At 40.1% G+C, this 14961-nt stretch overlaps 1 protein-coding gene across 4 annotated transcripts in view; it reads right to left on the bottom strand.

Annotated features, from left to right (window-relative positions):
* The window catches only part of wake (ankyrin repeat and fibronectin type III domain containing protein wide awake), a 370794-nt gene that overhangs the window by 151998 nt on the left and 203835 nt on the right, over positions 1–14961 (bottom strand). The gene's annotated exons all lie outside the window — the stretch shown is intronic.

Below are 14961 nucleotides of genomic sequence, written 5' to 3'. Positions count from 1 at the left end.
ACCTTACCTTCTTCGGTACTTGTCAAGCCTCTTTAAGCTCGTCAAGTCCCCTTCTCAAATCACTCACGACTTTCCGTAATTATTATTTCATATTTATTCCTGGTCAAAATAAAAAATATGGTTCCTTGCTCGGAGGCACTTTTTTATGGGATGGATTCTGCGACAATTTTTGGGGAATACGTCTCAAAAATGGACCGCGTTCAGCAGAAAGGAACCAAGCCACATCAGCTATTGCCAAAAATTGGACATAGTATAATTTTTTACATGAAAACTGTTGTGCGGATTTTTGTGCGAATTTTAGTAAATTTTCTGCACATTACGAAGAAAATTCCTTAAAATTTTCAAACAAATCCACACAAACGTTCTCTTGTGAATAATTATATTGCCCAGTTAAATTCGGCAATAGCTGATGTGGTTTAAATTCTCTCTGTTAAACGAAGTCCGAATAAAAAATCATCAATTTATTTGTAGAGCAACTATCGACATTCACTATCGAATTGTTCTTATCTATACTGGGATACTTGAAATGTATATAAAACGGAAAGAAGCAAAACAATGTAATAGTAAGTGGGTGAAAAACCAAGCTGTTGAAAAGAAGACTCTCTGAGGTTCCAGGGTTCATCAAGGAGTAATTTGTCTTCGTTTCAAGTTAACGGCTGTATTTTCTTAAAATTCATTAAAGAGCCATTACAGCGCAACAGCTTCATGGAGCACGAGGAAACTTCATATACATCACGCTCGTAAAATTATCGGCATGAATAGTTTCGTTAACTCCCCGACTGAAGCCCTGAAAGGGTTCTCCGCGATCGGAATTACGATAACGACGTAAAGTAGTGAAAAACTGGGACATTATGCGCTACGACGAGGAAGCGATGCTGTAAGTTGTTAACTTCTTTCCTCTTCTCGGTGAAAAAGACAATATTTTACTGCGGAATCTTTGACAATCAAACTTAATTTTCCCCCGCCGCGGTAAGTGCCAGAGACGAAAAGGTCAAGGATGATGCGGTCGGAGAATCTTTACTTTTTCAAAATTTCGAAAAAGCGCAAAGAGCTGTCGTATACTGCCGTGCTAATGAAGAACGCCGTATGAACATTCGAGAGTTGCCAAATTTCCTTCGATAAAATGTTCATTTTTTAGAAAATTTATGAATATTTTTCCTTGAAATTTTCAGAATCTTTGGGTAAAATTGTGAACTAAATTATCTGAAAAATTGAGATGAAAATATTCATAAATTTACCAGGAAATTTGCGTTTTATCAGAGGAAATTTGGCAACGCCTGGAGGTTCATACGGCGTTTGTCCTCAGCACGGCAGTATAGCTATCCATTGAATACGTAACGTTGAAAATCGAATTTTATTAATACGGCTCTCTCTCCTGTGACCCAAGTGTAACGCAGGTTTGCACCCCCGTAAAAATGGTGTAACGCTCGGTTTGACCCCCCCCCCCCCCCTCCAAATTAGCGTCTTGTGATGAGTTTCGTATGATAAATTGCCACCTTTTCTTTTATTTTACATCTTGGATTTTTGAAAAGGAACTAGACACCCATTCTAGCGTTACGTAACGCAGCCTTGAAGGAGCTCCCTAGGGCGTTGCGTAATTTTTGAAAGGCCTATCGGTCGAGTTTGATAAATTTCCTACAAATAAAGCCCAAATTTCATCAAAAGTTAGTTTTAGGAAAAAGATTCCTTCTATTTTAGAAAAAATCCGGATCGCAGATTGGATTAGGGTTGCCGGTGTTCAACTGTGCATTACGGGAGAACTCATAGGTATGATATTTAGTGCTAATACTGAGTTTAAAGAAAAATAAATATAAGGATAAGAAATTAAAAACAAGGAAGAGTACACTCTCCAAATTATAAGCACGGTTTAATTAAGACAATGTGACTTTCTTTTGATAAATATACCTCGTTTTTTATCTGAGCACATGACATATCGATAACCGTCAAAACGTTTGATTTCATGGTGGAAAAATCGGCGATTTTTTCCATTGTATAAAGTGATGAAATATCAAGGCGTGCAGTCGGGGTTTTGTCTTTCTAAATGTCATGTTACCATCAATATGCACCACGACTGGCGAGGGTCTCGGCTCTTCAACTTTGAAGTTCAGAGTCAAAAGCCACACCTGCGGGTCGATAATTAAAAGATCGAAGCAGCACGATAAGACATCGATATGCGATATATTGCACGGTCAAAATAGGGCTGCATCTTGTCTCGTCGTATCGACACGGATTCAACAATCGGGCTGCTGACCTTTGTCGAGGGCATCATTTGCATCTCTTGGAGGGACCCAACTGCGGAAATTTAACTCAGCCACGACATCCCTCGCCTACATGGCCGTCCTAAGGAAGAACGCCGTATGAGTATTTAAGAGTTGTCAAATTTCCCTTAGTAAAACATGTATTTTTGACGACATTCATGCATACTTTCTCTTGAAATTTCCAGATATTTTAGATTAAATCGCCGAGAAAATTGTCTGAAAATTTTGGGGGGAAATATTCAAAATTTGACCTGTATATTCGATTTTTATCGGAGGAAATATGGCAACGCCTGAAGGCTCATACGGCGTTCTTCCTTAGCACGGAAGTACACCTTTCTTCCCTGGTCAGGCAATGTCCGTTCGAATCGATACGAGAGAAGGTGGGTTGATTTCTATTCATTCCTGAGGCGGGGTCGAATCCAGTCATTCAAGGCCGAGAACACCAGCTAAAAGAGCCGATTCGCATGGGATCTCTATGTCATTTATGTCTTTTTGGACTAAAATGGGCGGGGCGGCACTTGGTTTGGAAGCGACGAGATGTTTGCCCGAATATTAGCCTCAAATCGTCCTGGTATTGAAGGGTGCGTAATTTGTCGCTTTGTTCGGAAAAAAGGAGCGGATACAATTTTGCACGTGGACCTTGGAGAGTATAAAGGTGCTTGCGCGGTGGGGTTCATTCTGGAATGTACTTGTGTTTCCTTTCGGGCGAGGAGCAAATTTTATTGAGTTCGCGCTGGGAGTAGGAGGGACCAGCATTGCGTGAGTGGAAAACAGCCTCAAATTCTGCCGTGCTAAAGAAGAACGCCGTATGAGCCTTCAGACGTTGCTAAGTTTCCTTCTATAAAAACCGAATTTACTGGGAAAATAGTGCGTATTTTTTTCCAAATTTTTCGGACAATTGCAATTTAATTTAAAGTATCTGAAAATTCCGAGGAAAAATATGCATGAATATCGTCAAAAACGCATGTTTTACTAAGGGAAATTTGGCAACGCCTGAATGCTCTTGCGGCGTTCTTCATTAGCACGGCAGAAATGGCGGTGACGTTCACGGTATTCACTAACAAACAGAAAGGGAACTTTACATGTGCAATAACAATAATTATCAAAAATTTTCAAAATAGATCGTGTGCGATAGTGGTTCGATTTATCGTTTGGTTCAAAACAATACATCATAACCTCACACAAAAATTTTAGGATTTAGGTTGGAAAAGCTGAAAATGAGAAAATTCCCCATTTTATACTCATGTGAATAAAGAATCCATCACGAGAAACTCGTACTCTCAGATTTCAAAATCGACTTTTGAGGCTATGTTTACATGTTGAACCAATCGATATCGATACAATCTCACCTGCTTGGTGTATCAAACACGATCTATAGCTTTAATCAGTGAATTTGAGAGCTTCCCAACACTTCCGATAATTTTTTCGAGTCCTTTACACATGTTTTTACTCTCTAACTGATGCATTCCCTATTAAGAATTAGGTTACATTCTTTTCTAAACGAAGAAAACAAGGTTCTTATCGCTCAATGCAGCTCACAGACTGAAACATGCTTGGGTCGCCACGTTGTCTTCGTCATGCGGGCACACGCAAAGGTAGAACTAACAGAAACAGAAGATGCGAGCGCCTTTTTATGCTTCCTTTGCATGCGGGTGCACTAAGTAATTCGCATTCGTAAGGAGAAATGGACGTATTTCTACGAAACAGACCTATGTGGAGGTGAGAAATATGGGGTGTGCTCGTGGAAGCTGCATAAGAAACAATGTAAAAGAGGGCGTGATTCCTTTTGAAGAATTGGAAAAGCGGGATTTTACATTCTATCAAAGAGACGTATGTGCAACTGAATGCGGAACTCATGAGCCGCGGGCATGGCAAGAGAGCCTTGTGCACAGGGCTCATGAGTTAATGACCACGACGACGAGCTCCCTCACGTTCGAGTGCGCACTATCATTGCCGCTGACGTCACTGGCGCACAATTATTCCCATTCACTCTTACGCAAAGAGAACTAACGAGCACACCCCACATTTCTCACCTCCACATAGGTCTGTTTGGTAGAAATACGTCCAAATAATGTTGCAGATTCAATGGCAGAACTTTCCGAGATTAGATTAGACAGAGCGACTCAACTGCATTACAACCGTTCAAAAATTTCGATTAGCAGTTCATCCCTTCCCAAAGAATAGTTGCAATTTTGTTTTAAATTTTATGAGCAGTTCCTACATTTTTTGAAGAAAAACCCCTCATGTGTAATCAACAAAAAACAGTCAACCGCTCACGCATAAAAAAGTCCGGTGTCGTACGGCATTTCGCAATGTTCTAATGCACTCGGCCTTTTGACATTTTTGAGTGAAGGGAGCAATAAATTATTGGAATCGAAACTTAAAAAGGAGAGTAGGATATTGTGTGTGTGTGAGGAAGTATCTTCCCTGTTATCCATTAAATTTATCGCAGAGAAAAAGGGCGGTTAGTTTCAGCGCAAGTGTATCTGAGCACGCAACCCGATCCTGCAAACGAATCTACGTTATCATATTCGATAGTGGCTCTGTCCAATTTAAGAGTCTGAACAACGTGCTGACACGCTGAAAATATCTAATTCCGTTTTGATCCCATCACCACTTTCCGTCGGCTTCTCCGCGAAAAAATATGGAAACCTGTCCGAAGCGGAAAATCTCTGGAATCACGCCAGGAACCTCATTACAGGGATCTTGTCTCCCGTGCGATGAGATATACTTTTCTATGCAGATCTTAGTAACTAGGTGGGAGTCGTTGCGAGTGACTAGGGTTAGATTTTCGGCCGGATTGTCATCACCGGCAGAAATCAATTGCAACAGGAAATTGGGCATGAGTCAAACTTTTAATTAAAAAACTTTTATTTCGCTGAGTGGGCCGCTAATTCTTATTCTTATTTTCCTTGAATAAATTTCGGAGGAAGCGCTCCCGAAAGCCTGAAACTTCTACCCACCAGGCGCGGGCGAAAGTTTGAAGCGAAATGATGAGCTTGAGTGACCGGATACGTTCTTTCCCGTCAGTTCAGGGGCTTATTACTCGGGGAAAGGCTGAAAAATCATCAGATATTTTTGCATACTCTCAAGGAATCATGCGCGGTTTCGGTCTCATGTCTATCGTGTGACTGTACTGCCATGCTAGGGAAGAACGCCGTATGAGCCTTCAGGCGTTGCCATATTTCCTTCGAGAAAAAAATTTACTGAGAAAATTGTGCGTAGTTTTATTCAAATTTTTCAGTCAATTTCGTTCACGATTCAATCTAAAATATCTGAAAATTTCAAGGAAAAATATGCTGAAATTTGCTCAAAAATACATGTTTTATTGAGGGTAAATTTGGCAACTCTCGAATGTTCATACAGATTTTTCCTTAGCACGGCAGAACGCGTAACGTGCATTGACGCCTACAAACCTAAGTGGATACTTCAAGCATTGCGCAATGCGTGAAGTATCCACTTAGGTTTGGAGGCCGCTTCGCTCTGTGTTCGACTCTAATATATTTAAACTCGCGGAGTCAACATATTTCAACTCGTGATTTTGAACCCGGAGATGGTTTCAAAAAGGTAAAGTAAATTTCACAAAATTTGGAATTGTTGAATTATTTTCGGAATAATTAATTGAACCTTAGGAGATTCGGAAACGTTTCATCAAATGGTCTTCCTGTTGATGCGGCAGTATTAAGCTACCCTACTGCGGTGCTATACACGAAGCCGGGAGCACAACAGGGAATTTACTAGAGGGAAAAGCCCCAAACTTACCTCTAGTTCAAACAAAAACATTTGCAATTTGAATGTTTTAGGCTTGGGATGAAAAATTTCAAAATTTAGAGTCACCGTTTCTGGGCGATTCTTGACTTCCTGAATGCTTCTCCGAAAGTTTCAAAACATTTCGTGAAATTTCACGCGAATAAATTTCATGAAATTTTCCATATCTGACTGGACCACTCTATTATATTCTGTTCCATTTTGGAGCGTCTTAGAAAAGGGAAGCGTAAATACTTATTAATATCGCAAATGGAAACAATGCACATAGAATCTAAGATTGATGAGACCTTTGTCCGTCATGAGCCCCGTAATTACCTGCACGTTTGAAATGAAACTAAATGTTTTAATTGCTAGGAAATTCGCTAATCTAACCTCGGAATTAGATTAAGAGCGAAATTCTGAGGAGAAACATTTGAATAGATAAAGACAGGAAGACTGAAGTCGAATAAGCATTTTAATGAATTTGGACTTTGTACGAAACTTTCAGAGTAGGTCGGGGAATTCAGATTTGTTTAAAATGTTTCAATTTAGGTATTATAAGTCATGTTTCTTCAGTATTTCACTCCAAAGCTCATTCCTAGGTGAAGTTAGTATTGTTCGTATTCTCAGTGTTTCAAAAGTTTGGTATTGGCATTCACACTAACAAAAGACAAAAAAAAATTGGTTATAGACAGTAAACTTTTGTTAGTATTGGACACCAAATTTCTTCGGTTACCTTTACCGAAAAGTTACGTGTTCAATATGAACCGAACTTGTTTTCTCCGTGGAGAAAGGAGAGTAGGCAGTAGGGTTTGCTGTGAAAGTCCTCTTGTTCATAAGAAAGAACAAAGCCCCCTGAAAGAGGAGGTTTCAAGAAAAAGGCCTTGAAAGTATCGGTTTCTTGGCCAATGACCAGGGATGTTTGCGGTGTTGCGACCGTGTGCAGAAATTTTCAGATGGCTGTGAATACTCTGAAATGTAACAGAGTGTAGATCTCTATTAAAATTGGAATATTTTGTAAGGAATGGATGGAAACTGCGACTTTCTCAAAGAACTTCCTTTTAACCAAGGCCGCAGTATCTCCTGGATATAAAGCCTAAAACAACATACATTTGAAAAAAAAAATTCCTTTGAAAGATTTAACTACTGACTCGTATTGGTTTATCAATAGTTAAACTGATATCTTTCGAGTAGGCGCTGTACTAATAATACTGCTGTGCTAAGGAAAAACGCCGTAGGAACATCCGAGAGAACATTCCCCTCTTTATTAGAGAAAAAAAAATTATATCCGTTTTCAAGGTGGACCCTGAGACGTTTGTGCGAATTTAGAGTCTTCTACTTGCGGCTGCTTCGAGAAAAGCTCGCCTGAAAATGTCCAATTTAAAACGGGACAGAGAGTCAGTCACTCGGCCCCCAAAGTGAAATTCATGGAAACTAAGTCTCCTCTTATCAAAAGCTCGTCGAATTTATTGCGGGGCAGGGCAGCGCAGCGTGGAAGAAGGGGGATCAAAGCAGTCATAGCGAAGATCACAAGTTGCGAGCCAACTCGAACCACTTCTGAAGCTACGGCTAAGCCGGTGAAAGGAGATAAAATCTCTTTGAAAGTGATGTCACTCGCTGAGAAAACGTTGCGGACGTCCTGACAATTCCCTTCTCCAATATCCAGTATTTTTAATACGGTGCAGAGGCACTCTCCTCATACAACTTCAATATAGTTTTGCCGAGCCCCGATATGGCACATTTTTCCCGAAGCCCTGTTTGTCTTGAAACATTTTTAGTTACTTAATGTTTCATTTGGCAACATTTCATTCAGAATATGATCGAGGCCCCAGCATATTGTCTCGCTACGCACTGAGAAAAAACTATGGCTTATAAACCTATTAGAGGTAAATATGGAACACCACTAATAGTAGTACCTCTACATATAATAATAGCACATATACCTTAGTTATGGTACGGGGTACCTTAATTAGGTACAGAGACCTTAGTATGGTTCACAGACCGAGAATCATTAGTTTATTTACGACTATTATAGGTGTTCCATATTTACCTCTAATAGGTTTATAAACCATAGTTTTTTCTCAGTGCGGAAGAACACCGTATGAACCTTTAGACGTTGCCAGTATTCCTTTACTAAAAATCGAATTCACTGGATACATTTTGAACCTTATTTTCCGGATTTTTCAGACAATTTTGTTCGTAATTTGATCAAACGTATCTGAGAAGTTCACGGAAAAATATGCATGACTTTCCTAAAAAAATACATGCTTTATCCGGATAAATTTGGCAACTCTCGAATGTCCTTACGGCGTTTTTCCTTAGCACGGCAGTCGGCAGTATACTTCCTCAATGTGTAAAGCTTTCTTACCGACGACCATATTCACTGCAGCGTTTAAATTCCTCATCACGCGGCGTTTGTTTTAAGGGGAAAATCAGTAGATGCGATTCATTAATGACGATTGAAGGATAAATTCCATAAAGCCTGAAGCACTCAAACTCCAATAAAACTGTCATGACGAATACTGCCGTGCTAGGAAGAACGTATGAGCATTCGAGTGTTGCCAAACTTCCTTTCATAAAATTTTTATTTTTGAGGAAAGTTGTGAATATTTTTCCTTGGAACGTTATGGAACTTTCAGTGAAATTGTAAATAATATTATCTGAAAAATTAGGGAAAAAATATTCATAAATTTACCAGGAAATTCGTGTTTAATCAATGGAAATTTGGCAACGCCTGAAGGTTCATACGGCGTTTTTCTTCAGCACAGCAAAATAGGCTCGTTTCATCATGCAAAAAAGTTAGTTTTCCTTAGCACGGAGTAGATCAGTGAAAATCGCATTAAAACCAATTAAAAATGTCTTATATCGTCACCTCTCTGACGTAAGGGCGTAACTCGAATCCCGCATGAGCCCCAGAAAACATGTATTTTTACTTAGAACAGGGCTCACGTGGAAATTGAGATACGGCCTTACGTCAGCGGAGCGACGGTATATAACTTCATAAAAGAACGAAAGTATATATTACTTCATTCTTAGATGCTATTCGATTACTTTTACCGTACTTCATGTCCCAATTCACACCCTCACCCACGTATATACCCACATCCCACACCCAAAACCCACATCGCATAAAAAAGAACTGTAGGTTCAGACAATTTCTTTTCTCGCCACGGACAATCGGTGTTTTCCATTCGACGATAATCACTCAATAATCTAAGGAGGGACGACAAAGTGACGGTGGCATTATAAGTTAATCGTGGGATTCCACGAAATATTCTACGGTTTCCGGCATCGTTTGTCAAATGAGAATGACAAGACTGCCGTGGCTATTTAAGAAAACGTAAGTTCCTACAGAAATCTTGTGGACGTGCGCGGTTTTTGTTTTTCACGGCAGGACAGAGAGGAGGACGCGTCGGCAAAAAATAACGTATGCCCACACAATATGTGACAGACGTCGGCAGACGTCATATCGGAGAGAGCTCTTTCCAAAAAGTCTATTTTTGATTTGTTCGGTCGCGTTGAAAGTTTTTCTCCACGTTGGATCTGAAACAGCTACATGTTGATCGCAAAACAGCTGCATGTTGTTTCCGATGGACCCATACGGCTGCGCATGATGATCGCGATGAAGCGCTACGGATCGAGATGGAAACTCTCCTGTTACAGGTCAAAAATCTGGTTGAAAATACAAGATTTTATGAAGTTGCACCGGTCTTAGTCAGTCCCTTGCCATATACAATGAATAAATTCAACATACTGTATCGTTAAAAGCGGCAAAAATGAGGACGCCGGGCTTTCTTTATGACAATGACGGGATGCAACTATTCGTGCTCGAGGGATGTCCGGGTTGCATGCACAAAAAATTGAAGGCACTTCAGTTTCCTTCATCACAACTTGACGCCTGCGTGCTAAAGTAAAAAAGGTTTGTATCCATTGAATGGCAGCTGTGCTGCATATAAAATCGTATTATTCATGAAAGCTTCGAAATGCGGAAAAGACGTGTAGCAACGCCGCAATGTTGCCAAGAAGCACGATTTGCATACAGAACATTGGCTAAGATTTGAGAGATGGATAGGCTTAAAAATTGTGCGAAAAATATGTTCAGTAAAAAATGTCGTGTACAGCGCTTACGAGCAATGTAAAAGATGTCGCCGTCGGTGCCGCGCCGCACAGTGGATCGAGTCAATTAGAGAGGTCGGACATGAAATTTTTGATTAAAACTGCGAATTTTGATGTTTATTTGGTCATATTTTAAATTTAAATGATTGTTTACAGAAGAAAATTTTACGAGGTAACCAATGAAACCATTTTTAGAACCTCAAAGTTTTATATAAACGGAGTTACGAGCGTTAAAAGTTTCCAAATTATGTCTGACCTCTCCTATCAACTCGATCCACTGTGCGCCGGGGGAAAAATGCCATTAATTACTGGTATCGACTGACTTTTAAACCAAGTCCAGGCATGTTTTAAGCAAGAACTTCCTCGCGTAACAACGAACACAGATTTTCGAAGTGTTTGATGATGTTACTATCTCGACATCTCAAAAAAATTTGGAGGCAAGGTCGACTTCACTCCTGTTGCCCAAGCATGGTCATGTTGGCCGATTTTTTTCCCCGAAGGTACCTCAAAAGCCTTTTAAGATGTGGCAATGTGGCCGTCATGGATCAAGAAAAATACCATTTTTAATGAGTCCAATTAAAAAAGCAATCACACTCTCCATGCAAAAAAAGAGTTAGTCACGCTGAGAAAACTCGCCCGTCATTCCCTAATAAAAAAAAATTAGACAATCCTAGATGTCAAATTTTAGTCTACCTTCATGGCAATACTGCTAACAAGTTCGGTTTAATCTGTCTATTTTTAATGACATTTGAGGTGTCGCTGACGTTCTTACATGCGTAAGCTACTGCCTCCATTACAGTCACAACTTTAAAAGCTTTTTTCGAGCCTGGAAATTGATTTTAGAGAGAACTAATGGCACACTCGTGCTTCTCGAAATATTGTAAGCAGGAAAAAATGATAACGTCAACAACTCCTTCTGGAAACATCAAATGTCCGAGCGTGAGATCTGCAGTCACCAACGGAGATATTTGTCTTTTTCTGTCTATAAAAGTAAGTTTGCCTTCCTATGAATCGAACGGAAATTGAATTTCTTAAAACCGGCGCTCCGCTTCGCTCCGCGCCGGTTATTTGGGGGGGCTTCGCCCCCCCAAGCCCCCCCAGGACGCGCGCTTCGCGCGCGCTTTTTAGTTTGAGTGTCCATTCCAGTTGTTCTGTCTTCTTAAGCGACCCGTGCGTCCACCGCGGGAAGAGTGTATTTTCCGAAGGGGGGGGGGGAATCAATCTGTAAGGGAATGAATTAATTTCTTGAGCACAAGATAGTAGTTGCGTACGTTGCCAGCGAACGCGCTGCGAAAGGTTGTGACGGTTAAATGGTGAGATTTTGTTCAAGAACAGATCATTTAACCTGACCCACTGTGCGACGAACAATTTGTCCAGAATCTTCCTTCCCCTGACCCACTGTGCGACGAAAAGTTTGTCCAAAAACTTCTCTCCCCTGACCCACTGTGCGACGATCAGCTTGTCCAAAAACTTTCTCCCCCGACCCACTGTGCGGCCCTGCTCCGCCGGCTCCCCTCATGCCGCGCACCCCTCGCCTAAAACTTTCAAAGCTCGCCATTTTTAAACGGCTCGGCCGATTTAGCTCAAATTCAATACCAAACCAGTCCTAGGGGAGAACTACCACCCGTAAAAATTTCAGCTCAAAATATTCATTTTCGCTCGAGTTTTCGAGTGGACAAGATTTGACCTCCCCCCACTTTCGAGCCCCACCCCTCAAAATCTATTGCCTCAAATTTCAATTTTTTTTCGCAGAATAGTAGTCCTAATGAGTCTCTACAAAATGCAAAAAAATTGGTCAAAATATCTTTCAACGTAAGAAAGATATAACCACTCAAAAATCGAAAAATCCTAAAAGGGCGGAAATACATACATACATATAGTTAGTTAGTTAATTTTATTTCACGACGATCAGCATCTAGGCTATTTACGTCGGGGACTAGGCAATTTTAAATTTTTAAATTTAGTTTCTTGAAGAGTTTTAAAATTTCTGTTACTACCATTGGACTATCTGCACATATATACATACATACATACATATATATACAGGGTGTCTCACGAAAAAGGAGCCACCTTGAATATCTGCCGAACGCGTCGGAATTTCGAAAAACGGTAAAAGACGTGTTCGTTTATATCGAGGGGGACACCTTTTGGCGTATTCGACATTTTCCCAAACTGCGGGAGGGGCGCGGGGCGGGGGGTGCCCCACCCGTAAGTCGAACTTTTCAAATGGCACCCCTACTTTTTTATTTCAGAAATCAATTCTACGCAAAAAAACAAGCCACCCTGTCCAAACCGAATGTAAATCGGACAATTTTTCAGTGATTGACAGAGTTTGAAACATTTTTTTCATGCTCTTTTCAAAAATTTCCTACGCCCAATGGAATTGCTGTATCAAACCAAACTCTCCGCCAAAAAAATTCTTAAACATTGCACTTTCGATAAAAAAATAAAACAAATATGCTGCACTCGAAATCTGGAGCACGCGGAGCCCTTCTTTGCGACATTAAAATTCGTTATACCGAACATTTCCGAGGGGCGTTCATCGGGAGGGAGTAGTAAGTTTTAGACAAGAATTTTTAATCTTTTTTTTGAAGCATAAGAAACCGTGTCCATGAAGAAGCAGTTAAGTAGAAAAACTAATGGATTAGCTTTTTTGGGGGGGGGGGGGGGGGGGGTCAATGACTTGAGCCGGACCTTGATACTTCTGAGGACGCTATTTTTCCGCGGTGCGTTGTTTTTCTACTTAACTGCTTCTTCATGGACACGGTTTCTTATGCTTCAGAAAAAAAATTAATAATTCTTGTCTAAAACTTACTACTCCCTCCCGATGAGCGCCCCTCGGAAATGTTCGATATAACGAATTTTAATGTCGCAAAGAAGGGCTCCGCGTGCTCCAGATTTCGAGTGCAGCAGATTTTTTTTATTTTTTTTTATCGAAAGTGCAATGTTTAAGAATTTTTTTGGCGGAGAGTTTGGTTTGATACAGCAATTCCATTGGGCGTAGGAAATTTTTGAAAAGAGCATGAAAAAATGTTTCAAACTCTGTCAATCACTGAAAAATTGTCCGATTTACATTCGGTTTGGACAGGGTGGCTTGTTTTTTTGCGTAGAATTGATTTCTGAAATAAAAAAGTAGGGGTGCCATTTGAAAAGTTCGACTTACGGGTGGGGCACCCCCCGCCCCGCGCCCCTCCCGCAGTTTGGGAAAATGTCGAATACGCCAAAAGGTGTCCCCCTCGATATAAACGAACACGTCTTTTACCGTTTTTCGAAATTCCGACGCGTTCGGCAGATATTCAAGGTGGCTCCTTTTTCGTGAGACACCCTGTATACACACATGAATTTGAATGGCATATATTTTCGTGATCTACGACCCGTGATCGGTGCTCTTCACAAGGTCTCGGGGCTGGGTCCGACATCATGGGAGAATGCAATAGTGTATTTCCTTCGGAAAATACACTAATATCGAGGATGAAATAATCGGCGCTTCTTACTCAGAATTAAGATGCGGATTCTCTGCTAAGAATCAGGACGATGTTCGACCTGTAAAGAGCAGCCGGTACAGATTACTGACAATATAGTGGGTTCCTCCTTCCTCAGTTGCCGAATTTACTTTAATTAAAGGCGAATTTTCAGGAAAACTTGTGAACATTTCTCATTCAATTTTTCAGAGATTTTTCTTTATAATTAGATATAAATTATCCGAAAATTTGCGGAAAAGATATCCATAACTATCCTGAAAAGATATCCATAACTATCCTGAAAAATATATGTTTTTATACGCGGAACTTTGGCAACTCTCAAATGTACATACAACGTTTTTCCTTAGAATGACAGTATAATGCAGCGAGATTCAAAAGTTCCACACCACTAGTGCAAGGCATCACCCCTGTAACTTTGGAGCAAATTGAGATACAGATCTGAAATTTTGTGAGCACTTCTAGATCATAGGAAACGATCATTTAACTCCCCCCCCCCCTTACAAATTTAAGGAAATTGTCCTGAAAAGCGATAAGAGCCCTAGGTATTAAGGGCGGCAATGGACTTTTGGATCACCCTGTATACTTCAAATCTGCATTTCAAGCGCTCTTACCAACATTTTTTAGCTGTTTTTTCCGTGCCTATGGTGACAACCGTTCCACCGTGACAAAAATGACGCTAAATTTCCCTCCGACCAAACATCAATTTTTTAAAAAGATCGTACGTATTACTGCTGAAAATTTTCAAATAATCTGAATGAATTTGAGAGAAAAAACAAGCGGGAAAGCTCTAATACGTGGGTATTAGAGAAGCGCTCAGCGGTGAGCGCAATTTTAATGAGTCCCAGATTTAATTTACTACCTATTAACTGAGTATGTTAAAATTTGCAATAATTAAAACATCTAAAATTGTGCTTCCCCCCCCCCCCGAAAAAAAAATCCAAGATCCATAAGAAAAATAATGATCCATTACTTAAGTACCGAAATATTAATACATAAAAAATCCTCGATTTCTCATAAAAACAGAGAAAACTATTACGGCTCCAAAAAAATAACTTTTCTAGATCATTTGAAGAAAATGTATCAAAGATGAACGTATCACTTAACGAGGCCAAATTAATTGTTTTAATGATGCCCTAATTGGACACGTAAAAAATATTATAGGTAAATAAATGAACGAAATATAAATATTAATAGGTAAATGATGAGACAATAAACGAAATCAATCAACTGCAACTGATTGTGAGTACTGAAGGTAACTTTTCGCGAATCGAAGGCACCATGTGTCCGCTAGGTTGCAGCACACTACGCTAAAACCTTCTGATGACTCATGATCAGACACAACCTTTCCTATGTTTATT

The sequence above is a fragment of the Bemisia tabaci genome, chromosome 4 (genome assembly GCF_918797505.1).
Source record: "Bemisia tabaci chromosome 4, PGI_BMITA_v3".
Lineage (NCBI taxonomy): Eukaryota > Metazoa > Arthropoda > Insecta > Hemiptera > Aleyrodidae > Bemisia > Bemisia tabaci.
This window is presented reverse-complemented; position numbering and strand designations above follow the sequence as displayed.